This window comes from Bos indicus x Bos taurus, chromosome 13, assembly GCF_003369695.1.
Source record: "Bos indicus x Bos taurus breed Angus x Brahman F1 hybrid chromosome 13, Bos_hybrid_MaternalHap_v2.0, whole genome shotgun sequence".
NCBI lineage: Eukaryota > Metazoa > Chordata > Mammalia > Artiodactyla > Bovidae > Bos > Bos indicus x Bos taurus.
Genome location: NC_040088.1, coordinates 19,864,796 through 19,887,585, shown reverse-complemented (window position 1 = coordinate 19,887,585; position 22,790 = coordinate 19,864,796). Strand labels below are relative to the sequence as shown.

The 22,790-nt window shown below is 40.6% G+C and overlaps 1 protein-coding gene across 2 annotated transcripts in view; it reads left to right on the top strand.

Moving 5' to 3' along the window:
• Positions 1-3,223: 3,223 nt before the first annotated feature.
• ASIP (agouti signaling protein) overlaps positions 3,224-22,790 on the top strand; it is an 88,289-nt gene continuing 68,722 nt past the window's right edge. Inside the window, exons 1-2 of one of the 2 annotated variants that reach the window (XM_027558766.1) lie at positions 3,224-3,671; positions 4,127-4,214. The gene's annotated coding sequence lies outside the window, so the exon portion shown is untranslated. Of the gene's footprint in view, positions 3,672-3,997; positions 4,215-22,790 lie in introns of those variants that run through there. The other variant, XM_027558767.1, reaches the window with a different exon arrangement.

Genomic DNA, 22,790 nt, shown 5'->3' with positions numbered 1-22,790 from the left:
GGCATCCACTTTTGTGAATCCCAGGAGTGTCTCCTCATCCCCTTTGTTACCTTTTCTCTAAACTGTGTGTTGCCTTCCACTGGGCTGCCAAGTCCAGCTGGTGAGGGAGTCCAAAAGAGCTGGCCTCCTCTCTTAGATGCCAGAGCAGCTGCTTAAAAAAGCCGAAGGGCTTCCTGCTGCTAGAGACATGAAACACTCTCAATAAGCCAGGAGCCAGAATCAAAACCATATGGTTTGCTTTGCAGAAAAGATCACAGGGCCTGAAAAATTAGAGGAAGGAGGGCCAGCCAGGGGACAAGTTTTGGGAGTAAGGTGGGTGCACCTATCCCATTCCTAGCAACCCTACACTCACTAGTATAGCCCCCTACCCTGCCACCTAAGGGTACTTCTGTCCTTGGACTCCTGGCCCATTTGGACTTTCTTCAGGCCCAGATTGACAGAAGTTCTAACAATAAAGTTCAGAAGAATGAGATTATATCCTCTCCCTGGAACATCTTGGTCTCTTAAAGTCCTCCTGACCAGATGCCCCTCAAATGAAAACTGTCCCCGTTTACTCTTATCTCTAAGGAGCCAACATACCTCACACCTTAAACATATTAAACTAGCAGTCTTTTATCTGGTTGTTTCCTGTGAATCTAAATAGATACAGGGTCTCTAAGATTTTTCTCAGATTTTTAAACTTATCTTAGGTTTTTCCCAAGTTCTCCTGAGGTAGATCCATAAGCATTAAAAAGAAATTCATACTCAATGACTCCTTTTAAAAGGATAAGCTGCTGCTGCTAAATCACTTCAGTCGTGTTCGACTCTGTGTGACACCATAGATGGCCTCCCACCAGGCCAAAGTACCAGCTATATGGTCATAATGTGGGAGCCTGGATTTAGATGTGCTTTTGGGCTTGAAACATCAGAGCTCTGCTAGTTCCAACAGGTTCCTGTCCTTCCTGCTACATGAGCCAGGATTGTTTAAGGACAAGTTGGGGAGGAGGTGCTCTATGCCTGAAACTGGGATAGCCTGCCGTGTCTTCTGCTCTGCAGACCAAGGCCAAGGTACCCCAGGAAAGAATGAATCCTAATTCTCGCTGTCCAACCCACTACTTCAGTGGCTCCCTGTAAACGGCAGCATTTGTGGGGAGAGGTCTGTGTCCACAAGTCTCTATATCCATGCAGAAGAGTCTGGGGCAGCTGCCTTTACTTTAGGGCCCAGGCTGACCCATAAATGGGAGGAAGATTCCAGGCAGCCCTTTATTATAAGAAAGAGATAGAGCCTCAGTGTTTCAGAGTTGAGTGCCTGTGCCACAAGCCTCTCCCGTAATCTGTTCACCCAGGGCAGGTCTGCAGTATGCTGGGTCATGGAAGAAAAAGCAAACAAGAAGACAGAACAAATAAACTGAGTTTTCCTAACTTTTTTCTGCAGGTATTTTCTTGGACAGAAAGGGAAATGAAAAGTTTGATAGAGAGGATGGTTCTCCTTCTTGACTACTGTTGAAAGTAAGTGTTGACAAGGTTGTATGATCAGGGATTTGAGGGTAGGATTTTTATCTTAAGCTTCCCAAAGCTGCAAGGATGATCCTGTTCCTGCCTCCCGGACTGCCTGACTCATTCCTCTATAAGTCATTGGAAAAGACCGTGATGTTGGGAAAGATTGAAGGCAGGAAGCTTTTGACTAAAATAAATTATATTTTAATGTTGCTGTTTAGTCACTAAGTCACGTCCAACTCTTTTGCAACCCCCTGGACCATAGCCTACCAGGTTCCTCTGTCCATGGGATTTTCCAGGCAAGAATACTGGAGGGGGTTGCTATTTCCTTCTCCAGGAGATCTTCCTGACCCAGGGATTGAACCTGGGTCTCCCGTATTGTAGGCAGACATATATATATATATATATATATTTATATAGACCCTGTCTTATTCAAGCATCACAATAAACTACATTTAGGAAAGAGAGAGTATGAATATCACTATTATGTAGGAAACAAACACGAAGAGATTAACTGACTTGCCCAAACTAGCTCTCTTGTCACCAGAGTCAAGACTAGAACACGAATTTCCTAACTTGCAGTTCAGTGCCTTTTTCATCATTTCACCTTAAGAACAAACGTCTTCCAAAAGTTACAGTAAGACAGGGTATTCACAATCATTGAACTCCTTCCCTGGGCCCCTCTTATAATTATGGGGTCTTCCTCTTTCAAAGCTGATTCATCCTTTGCCACCATATGCTCCCCCAGATTCACACACAGGTCATATGCATGCAACACTACCAGGCACTTTGCATACCATTGTCTCAGTTCATTCCCCAGTATCCCCATTGAGGATATTATTTACCCACAGGACCAATACACTGAAGCTCAGAAAAGGCAGATACATTAGTTTAAAATTGTAGAGCTTATAAGTGTTAGTCAGGAGCTGAAACCAGGTCTTCTGATACCCTGATCCCTTTCTGTGATACCCAAGGAATCCAGAGACATGAGCCATGTAGGAATCAAACGTAGATCTCAAAACATGAGCCAATTTGTGGACTGTTCCTGCAGGAGGCAGATTCTAAGTCTGGGATACCATGTAATACAATACACAACCTCCAGTTCCGCCGATGTGGCAAATACCCTTCCCACGGGGTATCCTCACAGAAACAGGCGATACAGGCAAGTGTGCTTACCTGGCATGTGCTGCCCCGCCTCCCTCTTCCAGAGGTTTGGTCACAGCTACAGCATCTTGACAACCTATTTAAACCAACTTGCATGAACTGGCAACAAAGTATCCATTCTCTGACAGGCTGAGTCATTGAGCTTCTGCAGAAGTTGGAATCTTTAGCTGAAACATTTAAGAACCAGGGGGTCCCTGAGAGGTATGTGATAAATTCCATTCAGATATTGAGATTGATTTCTTTCCTCTTTCTGTCTGTCTTTTTTTTTTCAGTCACATTCAAAGAGCTAACAAGTTGTTTTCACCTTATCAAGCAAGATGAGAAGAACATTGCTTCCTTTATTCTTGAGTGGGTCTCTGCCAAAAGAGTGCTAACAGCATCTGAGTAATTAAGGGTAGCATCTGAGTTATCTGAGAGCACTTTGTACATGTGACATTTACTGAAAGGTAAATGGTGCTGCAAATACTTCAGCAAAATCCAATTACAGGCCTCCAAGTCCATTATAATTTACTGCTCACAGTTTACCCTGTAAACTCCCACACTGTTTACACTGTATACTGTATAGGCAGCCCCTCTGCTTTGAAATGCTTCTAAGAAACTATGATGTTGCAAATTTGTTCAGCTGACAGCTGAATGTACACATAGCTCCATCTGAGAGGGAAAGGCAGATGTAGGTGTAAGGACTGAATTTTATCTCATGGCATCTGAGCAACCTCGATGGCCTGACAGCTTTGTTATGCTATATGGGTTAACAATTGGGTCATGAGATAATTCACAAAACTCTCCAGCAGTCCAGGCTCGGCCGGGGTTAACTCTTGCTGTGGGGCTGGGATGAGGAAAAGCAGATCTTCTCAAGCTGCAGCTGCAGTTGACATCTCCTTCACCCCATACCTGAGCTCCTGCTCCCTGGAAGAGAAACCCGAGTAACGACAGCCGTAGCTGCAGAGAAGGGTTCTTCTTGGTAGTGGCTGATTCTGACTTCAGAGCTGTGGGCATTGAGCTAGAAAGCAGTACAGAGGGAGGGCCAGGAGGTAAGTGACGCCGGGAAATGGGAAACTCAGGGGAGAAAGGACTTGACTTTCTTCCCCTCACAAAGATGTGCTTTGCAATTTTCGTCTTTTCATCTGGACTGGTGAGTTTCAAAATTTTTAGTCTTTAGACAACTTGAGCTAGACAAAAGTCTCACCCATTTACTAGATTGAACAAGCCAGCAAACAAACAAAAAAAACCACTTTGCAGGTGTGTTTGCTGAATCCCTGTGATTATTTGTAGGTCCCTTTAAACATATTTGTTTTGATGCTTTTAAGTTTTGATTGAAATCCACAGCAGAAAATATGTTTTAAAAGGGGGGGGGGAATCAACACACTTCTGTGCCTTGCGTTTTGACTCAGCCCACAGAACGGTTGGAAGAATCTCTGCAGACCCACTATAGATCCCCGGATTCCACTTGGAGAACCATTAATCTAAAAAGACATCTTGATTTCAGAACCCTTCTTTTGATCTGGAATTATCTGTTACTGACCACAGACAGCTGCTACTGATAATTCCTGGGACAGGGCCCTGTTGAGTGAGAGGTAAGCCCAGTGCGGGAAGAAGAAATTTCTTTCTCTTTGTCAACGAGTGTTTCGGTACAGAGCCATATCTGTGCTTAATAGGATATCTACGAGCTCAATTTCTTTTCCTTTTCTTCCTCTCCTTTTTCTTTCCTTTCCCTTTCTTCCTCCTCCTCATTTCCGTCTACTTTTTTGTTTCTTCTGTACTGAAAAAATTCACCAAGCCCTCGGTGCCTAGATAATTTTTTTTCCCGGTACATTCCACTGATTGGAGTTTCCTAATTACAGTTTCTTACTTGGGTGCAGAATCTTCCTATATTTGAGCACCTAAATTTTTGTAAAAGCAGTTGGCCACTGCCCATGCTTTGTGAACAGGTAGCTGAGATAGTACCAGAGAAGGGAAGGCTACAGGTTTGTGCCCTTCCCAGTATCAAAGTGTGGCGCTCTATTGAGATACGTGTAGGAGAAGAACATTCCGGGAGGGAGCAGCCATGTTGCAGTGAACCGACAACACCAATAATATAAAGAACAAATCCAGGAAGAAATGGAACCATACCCTGGAAGCTTGAAGTTACAGTGGTTCATTTGGTCAACCTGCTCTGAAAATAAAGGAAAAGATTCTCATGTTGAAGGTAGGGCATGTGCCTGCATTTTCTCTGCTTAAGCCACAGGGATCTCATTAAGGATCGGGACACTAACACTGATGGCTTCATTTTGGGCACAACTCTCAGCAGGAAAGCCCCATACAAAGGTAATTACAAGGAATTGGGGGGTGGGTGGGCATTATAGCCTTTTAATTTGGTCTCTCAAATATCCTGTCAGACAGATGTAGAAAGGAGATCAATCTTTACCTCAAAAGAAGTAAATTGTAGGTTGAAGTGTTTGGTTTCAGTCTCTATCAGGTTGAGGCTTTGAAAAACAGATCTGTGGGTCTAGGAAACCACATACAGGATTCAGTTGCTTTGGAGTCCGGTGAGTATTCAAGGATATAAGGAAATGTATAACTCAATTTGAGACAATTGTTTTTAATTGGCAGTTTTACTCTCGAGTACGGTAAACCCATTTTGTGTAAGTGGCTCGGGGTTGAAATACAGTCTGGGAAAAGGGCTGTTTCTGGTTCTTCAAGACAGTCTGAAGGCATCTCAAAAGTTAAAATAACATGAAACTTGCCATCTTTCTGTTACACCGCAAATGTTTTTCTCTTCCAAGCACTTCTGCATATGGGTAAGCATTCCAGCAAAGATGCAGTTACAGTCCAGCATGGGAAAGCAAAGGAGCCTAGTGTTCAGAGTTCGATGAAACAGCCAGGATGCTAGTCAAAAAGAGAGAAGAGTTCTTATAGAAGCAAAACAGAAAATAGAAATCAAAAAGATCACATATCAATGTGTGTGTTGGGGTTGGGAGGAAGGTGGATGGTAGCAGAGTGTAATCTTTGATTGAGATAAGGAAGAATATGGCTCAGGGAAAATGTACACAAAGAAATAGACTGTGGCTTGAGAGAAAACTGACTTCAGTTGGGTAGGGAAGATTTATTCAGGTTTTGGTGAGGAAATTGGAAAGAACTGTAAAGCTAAAGTCTGTATCCAATTTAAATACCTGTGCAGCTGGGTCTGAGGGCCAAAGTAGTCCCTAGAGCCCCAAGAGGTCTGCATTTTGCTCACAGGGCAGCTCTCTTGAGGAAAAAGAAGGGGGTTGTTGCAGTGGGTGAGAGTTCTTAAGGTCCTTCTGATAGCCCCCACAAAATTAGGACACAGCCATAAATTGTCTGCTAGACAACCACCAGTTCTGTCTCCATCTGTTCCCCAAACCTGTGCTTACAGATTCTTTATATTCAGGTGTTTTTAAGAAGAATCAGCTTGGAACAAAAGTACTAAATTCGAAACATTCTAAACCACAATTTAAATCTTATTTAAAAGACAAAAGGATGAAAAGTGTGGCTTTTTTCGTTTAGAAATAGTCCTTTCTGACTGGATCCCATCCAGTATATGTTTCACTCTTTCCTTGGTTTGTTCCTCTCTCAAGTGCCATCAGCCCTCATTCAATACAGTCAGTGATTGGACTTTCAGAGGGATAAAAGTGGTTATTTAAAATTGCCTCCTTATGTCCTATAGTTGCACCCTTTGACATTCCCTTCCAGAGAAGTGATGTCATCCCCATCCATAGCACCACTGTAAGTTAGGGACACAGAGGAAAAAAATCCCTAGACCTTAGTGAAGTTACACTGATTGGAGCTTCAGGGTGGTCAAGTGGCCTGATTCTCGGGAGGCCCTGGTGCACAAAGATCAGGAGCAAGAATTAGGAGACCAGTTTCTAATCCTGCATCTACTTCTAACAGTCTGTGGGGCTTTAATCTCCTCATTGACTTGCTCAGGGCTGCCATCTTCCTGTGTATCAAAGGAGAAGACAAAGTCTAGCCTCTCCTATTTGTGAATAAGACGACAGCTCAAAGTACCGGCCTTTGTGGGGTGACAGGGAGCCAGGTCAAAGAGAGAAAGTTGTGACAGCTGCATTTTTCACTTGATTGCCTAATTTTTAAAATCTTGATCTCCCTCTTCCCTGGGATCCTGAATGGTCTGGACACAGACCACAATATTTTAAATTTTTATTTGACATTTGTCTGTTTCTATTAAACAAAAATGTCTACAGCTTGATGAATTTTCACCACATGAACACACCCAGGAAAACTGAACCTAGATCTAGAAACAGAACATTACCAGTACCCAGAACCCCCTGGTGCCCTCTTTAAGTCTCTTTCTTCCCAAGGGTAACCACTAACCTGACTTCTAACACCATAATTAAGTTTTGCCTGTTGGTGGTGGTGGGCAGGGGTGGTGGTGGTAGTGGGGGTGGAGGGGGTGGTATGTACTTTGATGTGTGACTTCTTTTGCTTTGTACGATTTAGTTATGCTATTGCATGTAGTAATATTTGGGATTTTGTTTTTTGACTGCATCACGCAGCTTGTGGGATCTTAGTTCCCCAATCAGGGATCCAACCCTGTGGCCCCTGCATTGGAAGGGTAGAGTCCTAACCACTGCACCTCCAGGGAATTTCTGCATGTAGTAATATTTTATTTGCATTGCTATATGGTATTTCATGAATTTATATACCACAATTTATGTATTAATTGCCTTATTGATGGGCATTTGGATTGTTTCCAGTTGGGGACTATTATGAACAGTTCTATTAGGAACATTTGTGAACAGTTTTTTGCTGAACATATGAATGCAATTCTATTGGGTATATCTAGAAATGGAAGTGCTGAATTGTAAGACATGTGAGTTCTGCTTTAACAGATACTGCCAGTTTTCCAAATTAGTTGTATCATTTTACACTTCTACCAGCCGTGTCTGAGGTTTCTGGGTTTTTTTAACATCCTCATGGCTCAGACGGTAAAAATGTGCCTGCTAATGTGGGAGACCCAGGTTTGATCCTTGGGTCAGGAAGATTCCCTGGAGTAAGAAATGACAACCCACTCCAGTATTCTTGCCTGAAGAATTCCATGGATGGAGGAGCCTGGCAGGCTACAGTCCGTGGCGTCGCAGAGTCAGACACTACTGAATGACTAACACTTTCACTTTCAGTTTTCATCAATACTTGGTATTGTCTGTCTTTTATATTTAACTATTTTGGTGACAGAATAGTGGAATGCCTTTCTATTTTAATTTATATTTCCTTGATACTAATGAAGTTGAGCACCTTTTATCATTCATTGGCCATTTGGATATCCTGTTTTGTGAAATACCTTTCATATCTTGAACCTATTCTGTGGGGTTGTCTGATATTTTTATTTGTCTATATTCTTTAATTGTAGACATTGGTTGTGTACAAGTTTCAAATATCATTTCCCAAATGCTGCCTAAGCATATTGGACCCTGAGGCAAAGGGAAAATCAGTAGATACCTATCTTGATTTAAAATTATGACATTTTATTCATCATGGATTTTAAAAAACTAATTTTGATTTTTAAAAATACTGCAAGTATCTTGTTTTGATTGCTGAGGGTTTTTTTTTTTTTTTTTTTTTGATGCCCCCTTAAAAATTTGTGTCCAAGCTTAACGCTTTACTAGACCTTCACCTGAGGCTTCAACTTGCCTCACCCTAGGCCTGGCTCTTATTCCATTCTGTGGCTTGCATTGTCACTGTCTTTATTGTGTTATTTGTTGAAAAGGAGTTCCTAATTTAAATTTAAATTGATTAAATTATTCAAGATTTTCTTTCATGGTTAGCATCTTTTTTAAAAATTTTGTTTAAAAATTTTTTTCCTACCTAAAATCATAAAAATATTCTTCTATAATATTGTTTTGCATAGTGCTGTTCAATAGAACTTTCTGAAGTGATAGAACTATTCTCCAGCTATGCTGTTCAATAAGGCAGCCAATATGATGCAGGTATTGAGCACTTGAAATGTGGCCAGTATTTCTGATGTATTGAATTTTAAATTTTATTTACTTTTAATTATTTTATTAAATATGAATAGTTGCAATATAATCTGAAAACATCATCCACCTAGAATTGATTTCAGGATAGGCTGTAAGGTCATATTTCCTTTTTTTTCTTCCATATGGATAGCCAATTGACCCAATATTGTGTACTGAAAAGACTATTAATTCCTTTTATAGTTAGACAATTTTCTATGAGTCTGGTTAATCTGGTTCTGGAATGTCCATTTTTTAAATTTATCTATTAAAATTTGTCTTTGTACCAATTCCATGCTGTTTCAAATACTGTAGCTACTATAATGAACTTAATACATAATAGAATAAGTTTTTCATATTTTTGGTCTTCTGCAAGATTATCTTGACTATTCTTGAACTTCTGTTCTGCATTTCCACATAGATGGATGGAGGAGCCTGGTAGGCTGCAGTCCATGGGGTCGCTAGGAGTCGGACATGACTGAGCGACTTCACTTTCACTTTTCACTTTCATGCATTGGAGAAGGCAATGGCAACCCACTCCAGTGTTCTTGCCTGGAGAATCCCAGGGACGGGGGAGCCTGGTGGGCTGCCATCTATGGGGTCACACAGAGTCGGACACGATTGAAGTGACTTAGCAGCAGCAGCAGCTGACATAATGATTTGACAGCACAGTGATCTGACATGTAAATACATTACAAAATGATCACTGTGATAGGTCTAATAACCATCTGTCACCATACAAAGTTATTATAGTATTATTGATTGTATTTCTTATGTTTTATATTACATCTTTCATGCATGCATGCTAAGTTGCTTCAGCTGTCTCCAAATCTTTGCAACCCTGTGGACTGTAGCCTGCCAGGCTCCTCTGTCCATGGGATTCTCAAGGCAAGAATACTGGAGTGGGTTGCCATGCCCTCCTCCAGGGAATCTCCCTGACCCAGGGATTGAACCCAAGTCTCTTATGTCTCCTACACTTGCAGGCAGCTTCCTTACCACTAGTGTCATACTACTGGGAAGCCCATATTATATCTTGTGGTTTATTTATATTATAACTGGAAGTTAGTGCCTCTTAATCTCTTTCATCTACTTCACCAACCCCCCTAACAGTCTCCCCTATGGTAATAACCAGTTTGTTCTCTGTATCCACATCTGTTTCTGTTTTCTTATTTTTTATATAATTTTATTTATTTTTGGCTGTGCTGGGTCTTTGTTGCTGCGTGGACTTGCCTCTAGTTGCAGTGAGCAGAAACTACTCTCTAGTTTTGGTGCACAGGCTTCTTACTGGAGTGTATTCTCTTTTGTTGTTGTTGTTTTGGTTTTTTTTAATTTATTTATTTTTAATTAGAGGATAATTGCTTTGCAATGTTGTTTTGCTTTCTGCCATACATCAACATTAATCAGCCATAAGTATATATTTGTTAGCAGGCAGATTCTTTACCACTAAATCACCAGGGAAGCCCTTGTTTTGTTTTTTTGATTCCACTTGTAAGTGAAAATATATGGTATTTGTCTTTTTTTGTCTGACTTATTTCACTTACAATAATACCCTCCCTGTTGTGGCAGATGGTAAGATTTCATTCTTGTTTATAGCTGAGTGATATTCCATTGTGTATATATACCATATGGTCTTTATCCATTCATAAATCAATGAATATTTAGATTGCTTCTATATCTTGGCTGTTGTAAATAATGCTACAGTGAATATTATTGTTCATTAAACATATATTGTTCATATACATTTTGAATTAGTGGTTTTGTTTTCTTTTGTTTTTCACCCAGAAGTGGAATTGCTAGATCATATGGTAGTTCTATTTTTAATTTTTTGAAGGACCTTGATACTGTTTTCCATAGTGACTGTACCAATTTATATTCCCACTTAGCAGTGCACCAAGGTTCTCTTTTCTCCATATCCTTACCAATCATTATTTGCTGTCTTTTTGATGGCAGTGATTCTGACAAGTGTGAGGTGTATCTCACTGTGGTTTTGATTTCCATTTCCTTGATGATTAGTGATTTTGAGCATCTTTTCCTGTATCTTTTGGCCATCTGTATGTCTTTCTTAGAGAAGTGTCTACTCAGGTCCTCTGACCATTTTTTATTTTATTTTACTTGTATATATTTTTATTTTGGCTGAGCTGAGTCTTTGTTTCGGTGCATGAGCTTTCTCCAATTGCACCTCACAGGGACTTCTCTGGTTGCAGCGCGCAGCCTTCTCTTGTTACAGAGCATGGACTCTAGAGTGCACAGGTTCAGCAGCTGCAATGCATGGGCTTAGTTGCCCCATGGCATGTGGGATCTTAGTTCCTCAACCAGAGATTGAACCCATATCCCCTGCATTGGAAGGTGAATTCTCTTTTTTTGGAAGGTGAATTCTTAACCACTGGACCACTAGGTCCATACTGATTAGTATTATTATTTTTTTAATAATTGGGTTGTTGGGTTTTTTGATATTGTGTGGTTTGAGTTCTTTGTATACTTTGAATATTAACCCCTTATCAGATATACTGTTTGCAAATATCTTATCCCATTTAGTAGGCAGCCTTTTTTGCTTTGTTGATGGCTTCCTTTGCTGTACAAAGGAAAAGTCTTTTCAGTTTGATGTAGTCTGATTTGTTTATTTTTGCTTTTGTTCTCCTTGCCTGAGGAGAGTGAAAGTGTTAGTCATTCAGTCCTGTCCAACTCTTCTACGACCTCATGGACTGTAGCCCGCCAGGCTCCCCTGTCCATGGAATTCTCCAGGGAAGAATGCTGGACTGGGTAGCCATTCCCTTCTCTAGGGGATATTCCTGACCCAGAGAACAAACCCGGGTCTCCCACATTAGCAGGCAGATTTTTTTACCATCTGAGCCACCAGGGAATCCCCATTGCCTGAGGAGGCAGATCCAAAAATAATCTTACTAAGTTCAGTGTCAAAGAGTTCATCATCTGTGTTTTCTTTTAGGAATTTTGTGGTTTCGGGTAAGTCTTTAATCCATTTTGACTTTATTTTTGTATATGGTATAAGAAAATGATCCAGTTTGATTCATTTGCATACAACTATCTTGTTTTCCAATATCACTTATTGTAGAAGCTCTCTTTTCCCCCATTGTATACCCTTGCCTTCTTTCAGTTCAGTTCAGTTCACTTCAGTCACTCAGTTGTGTCCAACTGTTTGCCACCCCATGGACTACAGCATGCCAGGCCTGCCTGTCCCTCACCAACTCCTGGAGTTTACCCAAACTCATGTCCATTGAGTCACTGATGCTATACAACCATCTCATCCTCTGTCGTCCCCTTCTCCTCCCACCTTCAATCTTTCCCAGCATCAGGGTCTTTTCCAATGAGTCAGTTTTTTTTTTTCACATCAGGTGGCCAATGTATTGGAGTTTCAGCTTCAACATCAGTCCTTCCAATAAATACTCAGGACTGATCTCCTTTAAGATTGACTGGTTTGATCTCCTTGCAGTCCAAGGGACTCTGAAGAATCTTCTCCAACACCACAGTTCAAAAACATCAATTCTTCAGTGCTCAGCTTTCTTCATAGTCCAACTCTCACATCCATACGTGACTACTGGAAAAACTATAGCCTTGACTAGATGGACATTTGTTGGCAAAGTAATGTCTCTGCTTTTTAATATGTTGTCTAGACTGGTTATAACTTTCCTTCCAAGGAGTAAGCGTCTTTTAACTTCACGGCTGCAGTCACCAGCTGCAGTGATTTTGGAGCACCAAAAAATAAAGTCAGCACTGTTTCCACTGTTTCCCTATCTATTTCCCATGAAGTGATGGGACCAGATGCCATGATCTTGGTTTTCTGAATGTTGAGCATTAAGCCAGCTTCTTCACTCTCCTCTTTCACTTTCATCAAGAGGCTTTTTAGTTCTTCTTCGCTTTCTGCCATAAGAGTGGTATCATCTGCATATCTGAGGGTATTGATATTTCTCCCAGCAATCTTGATTCCAGCTTGTGCTTCTTCCAGCCCAGCGTTTCTCATGATATACTCTGCATATAAGTTAAAAAAGCAGGGTGACGATGTACTCCTTTTCCTATTTGGAACCAGTCTGTTGTTCCCTGTCCAGTTCTAACTGATGCTTCCTGACCTGCATACAGATTTCTCAAGAGGCAGGTCAGGTGGTCTGGTATTCCCATCTCTTTAAGAATTTTTCACAGTGATCCATGCAGTCAAAGACTTGGCATAGTCAATAAAGCAGAAATAGATGTTTTTCTGGAACTCTCTTCCTTTTTCAGTGATCCAGCAGATGTTGGCAATTTGATTTCTGGTTCCTCTGCCTTTTCTAAAACCAGCTTGAACATCTGGAAGTTCACGGTTCACGTATTGTTGAAGCCTGGCTTGGAGAATTTTGAGCATTACTTTACTAGCATGTGAGATGAGTGCAATTGTGCAGTAGTTTGAGCATTCTTTGGCATTGTCTTTCTTTGGGATTGGAATGAAAACTGACCTTTTCCAGTCCTGAGGCCACTGCTGAGTTTGCCAAAGTTGCTGGCATATTGAGTGCAGCACTTTCACAGCATCATCTCCAAATTTTCAAAATGCTTCCTTTTGATGGGAAAATATTTTAATTTTCTTGAAGTCCAATATTTCACTTTTTACTTTAATGGTTAGTATATGTTATGTTATGCCTAAAAAAGCTTTGCCTATTCCATGGTTGCAAAGATTTTCTTCTAGAAGCCTTATGGTTCTAGCTTTTACATTTAAGTTTGTGATCCATCTTTAATTAATTTTTGTGTATGGAGTGCAGTAGGGATTAGAATTGTCATTTCCTCAGTGATCTTACTTGGTTAATAATCCATTGACTGTATAAGTCTGGGTCTGTTTATGGGCTCGATTCTGGTTATTAATTGATCTAGAATACAATAAAAGTAAGTCTGATGTAACTTTATGGTAAATATAGAACTCAGGAATTTACATAAATACTCTAACTTTGTTATTCTCTTTTCAAAATTGTTTTGGTTGTTCTAGGTCCTAGATCCTTTGAATTTTCATATAAATCTTAGACCCACTTTGTTACTTTCTTTAAAAGTCTCCTGAAGTTTAGAGATAATTTGAGGTTCCATATATTTTCTACCTTCAGAGAAGACTTACTTTTTTTGTCAAGCAGATAGCCTATGGGATGAATACCTCTATCTAATAAATGTCTAAGAAATTCAAAGCTGGGTCTCAGTCCTTCTGAGGACTGGTCTATTTCCAGTTCATCCTATTCCAAGTGCGAAGTGCTTCTTGGTCCCAATTAGAAGCCTGGTGTTTTCAGGGCCCTTCCTCCTTTTCCGGTTCTATACTATAATTTTTTTCTTACCATTCATGACTGGGAAATTGCTGAAAGCTCTTTTCAGCTTCTCAGTGCTGCTTTTGTTTTCAGAGACAGTAATTATCTGCAGGGTAAAGTTTCCCCAAACATCAGACTCACTTTTTTGGGCTTTTATTTTCTTTCAGATCTTAAATCAGCAAATTCTCACTGTTTTGGTAGCTTTCCAGTGCCTTCAAATTGGTGTTTTAAAAGTAATGATTTGTCCAGCTTTTCTAATTGTTCTCAGCAAGAGGTTTGTCTGTAACAGCCTAGTTAGTCAGTCATTGCCACAAATGGAACTCTCTGACAAAATTTTTTTTAATATAAGTTAATTAAAATTAACTTTGTTTTGGACAATATTTTCAGACTTTCCTAATGATTACGGAGATAATTGACAATTATCTAGAGGGGTGGAAATTGTTAGCATGGAAGTTTGCTTCAGCATTTTAGCAGGGGGGTGGGGGGGATACCATAGACCTCATACCAGAATAAGAGAGGCTGCAAACAGAATGTGATGTTTGGAACTGCTCACCAAGGTTACTTGGTATGCCTTATAAATTTTCCACTTCCCAATTTCCACTCAAAATTGAGAGGTTAGAGATAATATCACTTTGCTTCCTACCTTCATCCAGTCCCACTGAAGCAGAGTGGTATTACCCCTTCAACATTTTCCCATTACTGAGCTGTAGCAGGGCTTCCCGGGTGGTGCTAGTAGTAAAGAAGCTGCCTGCCCATGCAGGAGACATAAGAGACACAGGTTTGGGTTTGATCCCTGGGTCGGGAAGATCCCCTGGAGGAAGGCATGACAACCCACCCCGGTATTCTTGCCTGGAGAATCCCATGAACAGAGGACCCTGGCAGGCTACAGTCCATGGGGTCGCAAAGAGTCAGACACAGCTGAAGTGACTTAGCATGCATGCATGAGCTGTAGCAATATGTGAGTTTAATAGCTGGATAATACGGGTGAGCATTCCTCCAACTGCTTTTAGATGTTGGTGGTGGAATCTGCTCACTCTAACTTAATCCCTGGTACTTCTCACTATGCTGTCAGTTGACAGGCAAATCACGGTGGTGGAGCTGAAAGCAGCATGAGGAAAGGAGAATGTGCCCAATTCAACAATCTTAATTTAAGCCTCTGAAGTTTCTCAAATCAAATGTAAGCATAACTGGAAACCTATGGCTCTTGTACACAGGTGTACACATATCAGCAGCTATTTAGACCTCCATACACACACTCCCAAGTACATACATATTACACACTCAAATGTATATAGACATAGACTAATAGCTCCTGTGGAACAGGTACTGTGAGAACAGGAAGTTTAACCTCAGGCTAAACTAGATAATACCATATAATCCACTGGATACTATGTGGAAAGAGGTGACTCAAATGACCCTCTTGCCTTCTTTTCTTTAATAGTTATTAGAAAATATTAGCTATATTCCATATGTTGTACAATATATTCTTACAGCTTACTTATTTTTTCCACTTACTTGAATGCTTTATCATTTTTATTCATTTATTTTTAATTGGAGGATAATTGCTATACAGTATTGTGTTGGCTTCTGTCAAACAGCAGCATGAATCAGTCATAGGTATATATATGTCCCCTCCCTCTTGAATTTCCCTCCCACCTCCCACCCCACCCCACCCCTCTAGGTTGTCACAGATCACCCAGTTTGAACTCTGCATCATACAGCAAATTCCCGCTTGCTATCTGTTTTACATATGGCAATGTATATGTTTTAATGTTTCTCAATTCATCCCACCCTCTCCTTCTCTCACTGTGTCCACAAGTCTGTTCCGTATGTCGGCGTCTCCATTGCTGCCCTTCAGATAGGTTCCTCGGTACCATCTTTCTAGATTCCATATATGTGCATTAATACATGATATTTGTTTTTCTCTTTCTGACTTAACTTCATTCTGGACAGTAGGCTCTAGATTCATCCAGTTTGTACCTCTTACCTCTATAGTACTCCCTCCCCCTATAGTATCCCTCCCCCTTCCTATAAAAATCACTAGTTTGTTCTCTGTGTGTCAGTTTCTTTTTTGTTATATTCACTAATTTATTTTTTTAGATTCCACATATAAGTGATATCATACAGTATTTGTTTGTCTTTCTTTATCTGACTTAATTCACTTAACAGAATACCCTCCAATCCATCCATGACGTTGCAAATGACAAAATTTAATTCTTTTTTGTGGCTGAGTAGCATTCCATTTGTGTATATATACACCACATCTTCCTTATCCATTCATCTGTTGCTGATGTATGCTTAGGTTGCTTCCTTATCTTGGCAGTTTTACATAATGTTGCACTGGAGAAGGCGATGGCACCCCACTCCAGTACTCTTGCCTGGAAAATCCCATGGATGGGGGAGCCTGGTGGGCTGCGGTCCATGGGGTTGCAAAGAGTCAGACACGACTGAGCAACTTCACTTTGACTTTTCACTTTCATGCATTGGAGAAGGAAATGGCAACCCACTCCAGTGTTCTTGCCTGGAGAGTCCCAGGGACGGGGGAGCCTGGTGGGCTGCCGTCTATGGGGTCACACAGAGTCGGACACGACTGAAGCTACTTAGCAGTAGCAGCAGCACTGGGGTGCATGTATCTTTTCAAACTAGGTTGTTGTTTTGTTTTGTTTTGTTTTCAGATATACACCCAGGGGTGGAATTGCTAAGTCATATAGTAGTTCTGTTTATAGTTTTTTGAGAAATCTCCATACTGTTTTCCACAGTGGCTGTAACAATTTACATTCCCGCCAACAGTTTACAAGGGTTCCCTTACTTTATGTACTCATTAACATTTGTTATTTGTGTTTTTTCTTTTCCACTATGATTTATTATAAGATATTGAAAACAGTTTCTTGTGCTATACCTCTTGCCCTCTTGAGGAAGGACAGGATCAAGAAGCAAGAGCTAACTTTGGCTGATGCTTGATATGTGCCATATGGTGCTAGGACATCTTGTATATATTATCACATTCAATCCTCATGTAATCCTACAGAATAGGTAAGTTATCCCCATTTTTAATTTAAGGCCCTCGAGGGCCCTAACAAAGATCAAATAGCCAGTGCATTTGCAGAGCCAAGATTCAAATCTAATTTTATTTGGCCTATCCCCTGAAAGTATGAAAAAGAGGCAGAATTTATTTAAATAATTAGAGTCTGCAATAGAGTTTCCAAATAGAAATATAATTAATGACTTTGTTTATTATTTCTCTCTCACAGTAACAATCAGCATCAATTTCAGTGAATAAGAGTCTATTGAGTACTTACTAAATGCTCAGTTATTAGGATTTGATGAGCAAGGGTTGTGTTATGTGTGAACAATGAGAGGAACAGAGAGCAGAACAGTTAGTGTTAACAAGCTTTTTCTGAACACATAAGCACTGAACTGGTTACTCAGAATATAAAGACAAGGAGTATAATACATGGTCCTCACTCTCCAACACTTACAGCTTAGTTACTTCAAATGTAATTTGTGTTGTATCTTGTACAGGATCTACACATACCTATAAAAGACATAGAGAATACAAAGACAAATAAGCCTGGACCTTCTGTCATGAAACTCACAGTCTAAAGGTGAGTCAGACTCACAAAGAGGCACTTTCAATGTAAGATACTGAGTTAGAGACAAACACAGATTGTCATAGGAGCGTGGAGAGGAAGCATTTAGTTCAATATGGGGGATCAGGGAAGCAGGAAGAAATGATTCTTGAACTAACATGTGGGAGGCAGAAAGAACGCATCTGAAACGCTTAGCAAGCGATACTACAGTATGTGTGTTCTGAACAGAGGGATACAGGTGGCACGGCACTACAGAAAGCCAATAAACACTGCATGACTGAGCCGCTCCTTAAAAATTCAGAGTGGGAACTCTCAGACTGTAAACTTTTCCTCCTCTTCCTTTTGCTTTTGCAACTCCTAAAGCCTATTCTTGTTGTTGGGGGGTTTTTCTTCCTCCATCCTTCCCTTTTTCCCTTCCTTCCTTCCTGTCTTTTGATTTTTTCCTCCAAAAATAGAGAGATTATAAGAACTGAAGAAACTGGGGAAGTCTTCAACAGAGTGTGAAACTTGAAGGATTCGTGGGATTTAAATATAAAATACAAAAAGGGAGGACACTGAAAGGTATCCAAATGCCAACTATTGAGTCCTTCAACTCACATTTAGTCAACCCCTTCCCTGCCTTCTTATAGCATGTTCTGGGAACACTGAGATGAATCTGACCCATGAGCTGAAATAAGCAGTACGTGTTTATGGGCAGTAAACGGAAAGCATATATAGAATACTGGGACATTAAGTCTAATAAGCAAATTGGGATAGATTGAAAAGGGCCTAGAAAATAAACAGAGGAGTTTAGACCTGATACAGTTTGATATCAAGAGTCCTTTTAGGCTTTTGAGTGGCGGCGGTGGGGGTGAGGGGCGGGTAAGTGTGTGGGAAAGATTTGAGAGAGGGAAGACTGGTATATAGGCTAACCAGAGGCTTTGTGTGAGCCCGATTCTGATAGTAAGGGTCTCTAGGGTATGGCAGAAGGAAGGGGAAGAAAGAAGCAAGGCACATTTTAAGGAAATAATGGATGTGGCAGCCTGGCTGGAAGGGGATGTGGGGGGAGAATGGGTACATGCATATGTATGCTTAGGTCCCTTCACTCTTCATCTGAACCTGTCACAACATTGTGAATCAGCTATATCTTGAAACAAAATAAAAAGTTTTTTAAAAAACTGAAAGAAAGAATGGACAGGGCTTGAGGATATAGAGAATCTGTACTTCCAGGATTTCAGTTTTTAATCTCAGGAAATGTCTAGTTACAGGCTGTGAATCCTTAAAGAAGTTAGGTTGGGAATGATAGGCTACAAAGAGGAAAGGAATTGAAAAAAAGTCTGCTGACTGAGAATGAAGTTATAACTGCTATGATCTGTGACTAGTAAACAGCCCAGGTCTTAGGTGTCTTCCAGTGAGATTTAGGGTTCAGAGTTTGTGAAGTGCCTTTTTAGGGAGGGTCCTGTCATGCCTGTTGGTTTGTGGGATCTTAGTTCCCCAGCTAGGAGAATATGAACCCATGCCCTTGGCAGCGAAAGACCACTGAACTCCCAAGGAATTCCCTGAAGTACCTTTTTAAAAACAGGTACAGTCTCTAAGAACCCTTGTTTTGAGGACACTATTTATGATATTGAGCAACTCCAAAACTAGAGACAGAGAAGGGGTCATTTTAGAAGGCTTAGTGTGCAGAGCCCGTTCATGCATCACAGCCTTGTCAAGGCAGAGGGGCTTGTGTAACTCAATGAAGCTATAAGCCATTCTGTGCAGGGCCACCCACGATGGACAAGTCATAGTGAAGAGTTCTGATAAAACGTGGTCCACTAGAGGAGGGAAAGGCAAACCACTCCAGTATTCTTGCTGTGAGAACCCCATTAACATGAGCAGTATGAAAAAGCAAAAAGATATGACACAGGAACATGAGCCCCCCCCCCCCCCCCCCAGCTCAAAGGTGTCCAGGGTGCTGATGGAGAAGAAAGGAGGGAAATTACTAATAGCTCCAGAAAGAATCAAGTGGCTGGGTCAAAGCAGAAATGATGCTCAATTGTGGCTGTATTTCATGGTCAAAGTAAAGTCCAATGCTGTAAAGAACAATATTGCATAGGAACCTGGACTGTTTGGTCCATGAATTAAATAAACTGGAAATGGTCAAGCAGGAGATGGCAAGATGAACATTGACATCTTAGGAATCAGTGAACTAAAATGGATAGGAATGGGCAGATTTAATTCAGATAACCCATTATATCTACTACTGTGGGCAAGAATCCCTTAGAAGAAATGGAGTAGCCCTCATAGTCAACAAAAGATTTTGAAATATAGTACTTTGATGCAATCTCAAAAACAACAGAATGATCTCTGTTCATTTTCAAGGCAAACAATTCAACATCATAGTAATGCAGGTCTATGCTGCAACCACGATGCCGAAGAAACTGAAGTTAAATGCTTCTATGAACACCTACAAGACCTTCTAGAACTAACATCAAAAAATGATGTCTTTTTCATCATAGGGGATTAAAATGCAAAAGTAAGAAGCCAAGACTTCCCTGGTGGCTCAGACGGTAAAGCATCTGCCTACAATGCAGGAAACCCGGGTTCAATCCCTGGGTCGGGAAGATCTCCTGGAGAAGGGAACGGCAACCCACTCCAGTATATGTTGATCTATGGCAAAACTAATACAATATTGTAAAGTAATTAGCCTCCAATTAAAATAAATAAATTTATAATAAAAATAGAAAAAGTAAGAAGTCAAGAGATACCTGGAGTAACAGGCAAGTTTGGCCTTGAAATACAAAATGCGAAGAAGTAGTAGGAAAAATAGAATGAGAAAGACTAGAGGTCTCTTCAAGAAAATTGGAGATATCAAGGAAACAGTTCATGCATGGATGAGCATGATAAAGGGTAGAAATGGTAAGGACCTAACAGAGGCAAGAAAGATTAGAAGGTGGCAAGAATACAAAGAAGAACTATACCAAAAAGGTCTTAATGACCAGGATAAACATGATGGTGTGGTAACTCACCAAGAGCCAGAAATCCTGGAGTGTGAGGTCAAGTGGGCCTTAGTAAGCATCACTATGAACAAAGCTAGTGGAGGTGATGGAATTGCAGCTGTGCTATTTCAAATTCTAAAAGATGATGCTGTTAAAGTGCTGCACTCAATATGCCAGCAAATTTGGAAAACTCAGCAGTGGCCACAGGACTGGAAAATATCAGTTTTCATTCCAGTCCCAAAGAAGGGCAGGGCCAAGGAATGTTCAAACTATGGGACAGTTGCGCTCATTTCACACGCTAGTAAGGTTATGCTCAAAATCCTTCAAGCTAGGCTTCAGCAGTATGTGAACCGAGAACTTCCAGATGAACAGCTGGATTTAGAAAAGGCAGAGGAACCAGAGATCAAATTGCCAACATTCATTGGATCATAGAGAAAGCAACGGAATTGGAGAAAAACATCTACTTCTGCTTCATTGACTACTTAGTAATGTTTCCTAAAGCCCACTTGACTTCACACTCCAGGATGTCTGGCTTTCAGTGAGTGACCACATCATCATGGTTAACTCGGTCATTAAGAACTTTTTTGTACAGTTCTGTGTATTCTTGCCACCATTTCTTAATCTCATCTGCTTCTGTTAGTCATTGACTATGCTATAGCCTTTGACTGTGTGGGTCACAAACAAACTGTGAAAAATTTCTTAAAGGGATGCGAATACCAGATCACCTTACCTGTCTCCTGAGAAACCTGAATGTGGGTCAGGAAACAACAGTTAGAACCTTAGGTGAAACAACCTACTGGTTCAAAATTGGAAAAGGAGTACGACAAGGCTGTATATTGTCACCCTATTTATTTAAATATATGCAGAGTACGTCCTGGAGAAGGGAATGGCAACCCATTCCACTTTTTTTGCCTGGAGAACCCCCATGGACAGAAGAGCCTGGTGGGCACAAAAAGTCAGACACAACTGAGTGACTAATAACAATAACATAACAGAGTACATCATGCAAAATGCCAGGCTGGATGAATCACAAGCTGGAATCAAGATTGCTGGCAGAAATATCAACAACCTCAGATATGAATATGATAGCACTCTAATGGCAGAAAGCGAAGAGGAACTAAAGAGCCTCTTGATGAAGGTGAAAGAGGAGAGTGAAAAGGCTGGCTTAACACTCAACATTCAAAGAACTATGGCCATGGCATCCAGTCCCATCACTTCATGGCAAATAGGGGAAAAGGTGGAATCAGTGACAGATTTTTTTCCCTCGGGCTCCAAAATCATTGCAGATGGTGACTGCAGCCACGAAATTAAAAGACACTCGATTCTTGGAAGGAAAGCTATGGCAAACCTAGACAGCCTATTAAAAAAGCAAAGACTTCACTGTGCCAACAAAGGTCCATATACTCAAAGCTATGGTTTTTCCAGTAGTCATGTATAGATGTGAGAATTGGACCATAAAGAAGGCTGAGCCCCAAAGAATTGATGCTTTCAAACTGTGGTGCTGGAGGAGACTCTTGAGAGTCCCTTGGACTGCAAAGAGATCAAACCAGTCAATTACCTAATTAAAATTGAAAGCTTCTGCACAACAAAGGAAACTATAAGCAAGGTGAAAAGACAGCCTTCAGAATGGGGGAAAACAATAGCAAATGAAGCAATTGACAAAGAATTAATCTCAAAAATATACAAACAACTCCTGCAGCTCAATTCCAGAAAAATAAGCAACCCAATCAAAAAATGGGCCAAAGAACTAAACAGACTTTTCTCCAAAGAAGACATACAGGTGGCTAACAAACACATGAAAAGATGCTCAACATCACTCATTATCAGAAAAATACAAATCAAAACCACAATGAGGTACCATATCACTCCAGTCAGAATGGCTGCTATCCAAAAGTCTACAAGCAATAAATGCTGGAGAGGGTGTGGAGAAAAGGAAACCCCCTTACACTGTTGGTGGGAATGCAAACTAGTACAGCCACTATGGAGAACAGTGTGGAGATTCCTTAAAAAACTGGAAATAGAACTGCCATACGACCCAGCAATCCCACTGCTGGGCATACACACCGAGGAAACCAGAATTGAAAGAGACACGTGTACCCCAATGTTCATCGCAGCACTGTTTATAATAGCCAGGACATGGAAGCAACCTAGATGTCCATCAGCAGATGAATGGATAAGAAAGCTATGGTACATATATACAATGGAGTATTACTCAGCCATTCAAAAGAATACATTTGAATCAGTTCTAATGAGGTGGATGAAACTGGAGCTTATTATACAGAGTGAAGTAAGCCAGCAAGAAAAACACCAATACAGTATACTAACACATATATGTGGAATTTAGAAAGATGGTAACAATAACCC